Genomic DNA, 6,269 nt, shown 5'->3' on the forward strand with positions numbered 1-6,269 from the left:
CTTTTTCAGTGTATATTGAAATGATCATGTGCTTTTTGTCCTTTTTTTCCTATTAAAGTGGTATATTATAGTAAGTAAATTTTGTAAGTTAAACAAACTTTGCATTCTTTCTTTTCCCCTTCTCAACGTTTATTTTAGAATCGGGAGGTACATGTACAAGTTTGTTACAAAGGTATACTGCGTGATGCTGAGGTCTGGGGTATGGTTGAACTTGTCATCCAGGTAGTGAGCATAGTATTCAATAGGTAGTTTTCAATCTTTGCTCCCCTCCTTCTCTCTTGGCGCTAGTAGTCCCCAGTATCTGCTGTTCCCATCTCTTTTTTTTTTTTTTTTTTTTTTTGAGACAGCGTCTCTGTCACCCAGGCTGGAGTGCAGTGGTGCAGTGGCGCAATCTCAGCTCACTGCAACCTCCACCTCCTGGGTTCAAGCAATTCCCCTGCCTCAGCCTGCCGAGTAGCTGGGATTATAGGCGCCTGCCACCACGCCTGGCTAATTTTCTGTATTTTTAGTAGAGATGGGGTTTCACCATATTAGCCAGGATGGTCTCAATCTTCTGACCTTGTGATCCGCCCACCTTGGCCTCCCAAAGTGCTGGGATTACAAGCATGAGTCACTGCACCTGGCCTGTCCCCATCTTTATGTCCATGTGTACCCACTGTTTAGCTCCCATTTTTTAATTTAATTTTTGAGACAGGATTTTGCTCTGTCATCTAGGATAGAGAGCAGTTGTGCGATCTCGGCTCACTGCAACCTCCTCTTCTTAGGTTCAAGTGATTCTTGTGCCTCAGCCATCAGAGTAGCTGGGATTACAGGCATGCACCACCATGCCTGGCTAATTCTTGTATTTTTAATAGAGACGAGATTTAACCATGTTGCCCAGGCTGGACTCAAACTCCTGGCCTCATTTGATCTGCCCACCTTGGCCTCCTAAAAGTGCTGAGATTACAGGAGTGAGCCACCACGCCCAGCCTAGCTCCCACTTATAAGAGAACATACGTGATTCCAAACTTTGTAATCTTAGGATAAGTCCTACTTAGTCATAATGTATAATCCTTTTTCTATGTTGCTGGATTTGGTTTACTAGTATTTGGTTGAAGATTTTTTCCATTTGTATTCCCAAGAGATTATTGGTCTTCTATTTGCTTTTCTTGTGACATCTTTGTCTGGTTTTGGTATCAGAGTATTAAGAGTGACCTCATAAAATTGAGGACACTCTTCTCAATTGAGGAGTATTTTCTTCTCTTCTATTTTTTAGGAGACTCTATGAAATAGTGGTGTTAATTCCTTACCATCTGGCTTACCGTCTGGTCCTGGGCTTTTGCCTGTGGGAAGTTTTAAAAGGATTATTCCAACCTCTTTACTTGTATATTTCATTAATACAGAAATTGACAAAATTTGTTATTGATTTCTGATTTTATTCCAACGTGGTCAGAGAACATATGTAGTATGATTTCAATTCTTTTAAATTTACTGAGACCTGTTTTATGGCCTAGCATGTGATCTACCCCAGAGAATGTTCCATGTGCACTTGAGAAGGATGTGTATTTTGCTGCTGTTGGGTGGTGTGCCTTGTAGATATTTGTCAAGTTTAGTTGGTTTATAGTGTTTTCTGTTTTCTTGTTGATCTTCTGCCTAGTTTCTCTAGCTATTGCTGAAATGGAGTTTTGAGGGTTCTGACTAATTGTAGTTAAATTGCCTGTTTCTTCCTTCAGTTCTCTCAGTTTTTATGTCATGTATCTTTAGGCTGTATTGCTAGGTACATATGTTTGTAATTGTCATATTTTCCTAATGGACTGATCCTTTTATCAATATAAAATGTCCTTGACATACAGGTGGCCAGAAACATATGAAAAAAATGTTAATCATCACTAATCATCAGGGAAATGCAAATCAAAATCACAACAAGATATCATCTCATGCCAGTCAGAACAGCTATTATTAAAAAGTCAAAAAATAACACATGCTGAAGAGGCTGTGGGAAAAAAGAGAATGCTCATACACTGCTGGCAGGAATGTAAATTGGTTGAGCCACTGTGGAAAGAAGTTTGAGATTTCTCAAAGAATTTAAAACAGAGCAGCCAGGCACGGTGGCTCATGCCTGTAATCCCAGCACTTTGGGAGGCTGAGGCAGGCGGATCACCTGAGGTCAGGAGTTCAAGACCAGCCTAGCCAATATGGTGAAACTGTCTCTGCTAAAAATACAAAAATTAGCTGGGGGTGGTGGCACACGCTTGTAGTCTCAGCTACTTGGGAGGCTGAGGCAGGAGAATCACTTAAACCCAAGAGGCAGAGGTTGCAGTGAGCACAGATCATGCCCACCGCACTCCAGCCTGGGTGACAGAGCGAGACTCCATCAAACAAACAAACAGAGCTACTATTCAACGTAGCCTCCCATTACTGGGTATATATCCAAAAGAAAACAATTCATTCTACCAGAAGGACACATGCACCTATATATTTATCACAGTGCTATTCACAATAGCAAAGACATGGAATCAACCTAGGTGCCCATCAGCAGTGGATTGGATAAAGAAAATGTAGTACATATACACCAAGGTATACCATGCAGCCAGAAAAAAGAATGAAATCATGTCCTTTGCAGTAACATGGATGCAGGTGGAGGCCATTATCCTAAGTGAAATAACACAGGAACCGAAAACGGGAGACCAAACATTAGATACACATGGACACAAAAACAGCAATAAGAGACACTAAAGACTACAAGAGGGAGAAGGGAGGGAGGGGAGCAAGGATTGGAAAGCTAACTATTGGGTACTATGCTCACTACTTGGGTAATGGGATCTGTTCCCCAACCTCAGGACCCATGTAACAAACATGCACATGTACCTCTAGAATCTAAAATAAAAGTTGGAACTATTAAAAAAAAGTCCTTCTTTGTCTGTAGAAACAATTTTTTTCTTAAAGCCTATGTTGTTTAATATTAGTATAGCCATTCCAGTTCTCTTTGAGTTACTGTTTGCAAAGTATATCTTTTTCCATCATTTTACTTTCAACCTATTTGTGTTTTTTAATCTAAAGTGTGTTTTGCCAGGTGCATTGGCTGATGCCTGTAATCCCAGCTAGTTAGGGGAGACTGAGGCAGGAGGATTGCCTGAGGCCAGGAATTCAAGACCAGCTTGGGAAACACAGTACGACCCTATCTCTAAAAAAAAAAAAAAAATTGTTTTGGAGAGATATTTGCACTCCCTTGTTTACTGCAGCCTTGTTTACAATAGCCAAGATTTGGAAGCAACGTAAGGGTCCATCAGCAGATGAATGGATAAAGAAAATATGTTGCTTACACACAATGGAGTACTGTTCAGCCATAAAGAGTGAGATCCTGTCACTTCCAACAACATGGATGGAACTGGAGATCATTATGTGAAGTGAAATTAGCCAGGCAAGTTTTGAAGAAAGCCAGGCCCTAGCTCTAAAAAAATTGCTTTAAATTAGCCAAGTATGGTGGCAGGTGCCTATAGTTCCAGCTACTTGGGTGGCTGAGGTGGGAAGATTACTTGAAACCGGAAGTTTGAGGCTGCAGTGAGCTATCATTACACCACTAGACTCCAACCTAAGCAACAGAGCAAGATTCTGTCTCTAAATAATAAAAATAAAATGAAGTGTTTTTTGTAGATAGCATATAGTTGGAGCATGATTTTTTAAAAAATCAATTTGCCAGTCTCTACCTTCTGATGGAGTATTTAATTCATTTGCATTTAATGAAATTACTGATAAGGCAGGATTTAGCTATTTAGCTACCATTTTACTGTTGGTTTCCTATGCCTCTTGCCTTTTTTTCTCCTCTATTTTTCATTACTTCCTTCTCTTTTCTTAAATATGTATTTTCTAGTGTAACATTTCTGTTTCCTCGTCATTTTTTAGTATATATTTAAAATTATTTTCTTAGTGGCTGATGTGTCTTGAGGTGGACTCTTTTGAGTCTTTCCTACTTAGAATTTGTTGAGCTTCTTGGATTCACTCTAATGTTTTTCCTCAAAGTGGGAAAGGTTTTGGCCACTATTTCTTCCAATATATTTTTTATCCCCTTCCCTCTCTCTCACTTCTCTATTCTAGGACTTCTATTTTGTGTATGTTAGTATGTTTGATGGTGTCTGAAAGGTCTCTGAAGAACTGATCATTTTTCTTGGCTGTTTTTTTTTTCTGTTCCTCAGACTGAATAATCTCAAATGGCTTCTAATTCACTGATTCCTTCTTTTACCAGTTCAAACCTATTTTTAACCTTCTCAAGTAAATTTTTCATTTTTATTTTTGTACTTTGCAACTCCAAAATTTCTACTTGGTTCTATTTTATAAACTTCCTTCCCTTCCTTCCTTCCTTACTTCTCTTTCTCTTTCTTTCTTTTCTTTCTTTTCCTTCCTTCCTTCCCTCCCTCCCTCCCTCCCTTCTTTCTTTCTCTGGGTCGCTGGTAAAAGGATGAGTTAGACTCCCTTCCTCTCTTGCCATGTGATGCCTTCTGCCATGCTATGAGGCAGCAAGAAGGCCCTCACCAGATATAGCCCCTTGATACTGGACTTTTCATCTTCCAGAACCATGAGCCAAATACACTTCTCTGTAGCATTCTGTTATGGCAATACAAAATAGACTAAGATATGGAGGGATGCCTTGGGGAAAACACCTTTAAAATATTACTACACTTCTGGGCTATGGGAGAACTTAAGGTTAAGGAGAAAGACAGCAAGTGGGACCAGTCTTTAAGAGAAATTCTCCAAAGGCTTTGGACCTGTCCACTCTCAGGCGCCTAAGTAGCTGCCTGCCTGGGTCCATGTCTGCTTGCCCCCTGCACCGTGCCCATGCAATCTCTGCTGAGTCCACTGGGAATGTGTCATGCTGCATGTGAAACCTGTTCAGAGTGGGGTGCCAGGGCTTCTGGGCTTCTGGCATGGAAACCTTTCCTGTGCCAGAGGTGTATTTAGGAAGTGGAAGTGGCTACAGAAGGCAGGCCAGCCATACAAAGTAAAGATGTTCAAAGCATTCAGCCTTATTGCACAAGAAGTTACAAGTTAATAACAATTTGCATTAATGAAACTCTTTCTATCCACAAGACTGAGCACCTGAGGTGTGTGAGGTTTATAGGTATTTAAAAACCTGGCCTTGGTGAAATGCTTTGCAAGAACTCGATACACAAGACATGTAAGAAAAGATGGGCTGGGACTTTGGCAGCTGAAATATTCTCAGTGCTTCACTGAGCAGCTCACCCGTTTTAAAGGACAATCTGTTGGCTTATGTATCGGGTAGTATCCTGGGGTCAGCAAATTACTGCCACATCTGGCCTGCTTTTATGTGGCCTATGAGCTAAGAACAGTTTTTGTATTTTTTAAGAGATGGAGAGAAAAACAAAAAGTATGAAAAAAAAAAAGGCCCTATATGGTTTGCAAAGGCTAGCAGATTTATTATCCAACGTTTTACAGAAAGTCTGTCTACCCCTGAGTAACGGCATCATGGATTTATATTTACTTTATTATTTATTTTTGAGACAGGGTCTCGCTCTTTGCACAGGCTGGAGTACAGTGGTGCGAACATGGTTCACTGCAGCCTCACACCTCAGCCTCAAGCGATCCTCCTACCTCAGCCTCTGCCATGCGCCACCACGCCCAGCTAATTATATGGTGAATTTAAATGACCAGTGATATCCTAGGACAGTCAATACCTACAACAAGAATGAAAGGGCACAAAAACACTTGAAATATCATTACTTTACTTTAGTATTCCAGGCATTTTAAATATTCATACAATTGCCTTATTTCAGCAGTCATTTCCTCTCCAGTACAGATTTTGTGTCCAGGATCAGAGCGATGTATATCACTGAATTTTCTCTATAGCACCCACATGCTACATGGGACCCACTCCGGCGCCTGTGTCTTTGCTAGTAGAGCCTCTCACCACACCTGCAAGAGGGCTGGACCTCTCCCTTGCTTGATGTAGCCTCTACTGTGAATGAAAACACACTTTGAAGCTTCAATCTCAGTACATTTCCAGCACTCCCAGGTGTTCCATGTATGTGGCAATCATCCCACAGAGCTAGTGACACATCATCTCAGCTAGTACCTATGCCAGCACCTGCTCCACTACATCACACAGATGCTGAGGCACTTAAATGTTCTTGGTAAAATGGAGTTCACAATTGCCATAGGAGTTGAGTGTGGGGGAAGGGCACTTTCTCTCAATAATTAATACCCTTGGCCGGGCGCGGTGGCTCACGCCTGTAATCCCAGCACTCTGGGAGGCCGAGGCGGGCGGATCACGAGGT

The 6,269-nt window shown here is 41.2% G+C and overlaps 1 long non-coding RNA gene across 1 annotated transcript in view; it reads right to left on the reverse strand.

The window, feature by feature from the left end:
* Positions 1-5,465: 5,465 nt before the first annotated feature.
* Positions 5,466-6,269, reverse strand: part of LOC105519642 — a 2,129-nt gene continuing 1,325 nt past the window's right edge. The window contains exon 2 of the long non-coding RNA XR_001003003.1: positions 5,466-6,197. This is a non-coding gene — a long non-coding RNA (uncharacterized LOC105519642). The remainder of the gene's footprint in view (positions 6,198-6,269) is intronic.

This window comes from Colobus angolensis, unplaced genomic scaffold, assembly GCF_000951035.1.
Source record: "Colobus angolensis palliatus isolate OR3802 unplaced genomic scaffold, Cang.pa_1.0 Scaffold356, whole genome shotgun sequence".
NCBI lineage: Eukaryota > Metazoa > Chordata > Mammalia > Primates > Cercopithecidae > Colobus > Colobus angolensis.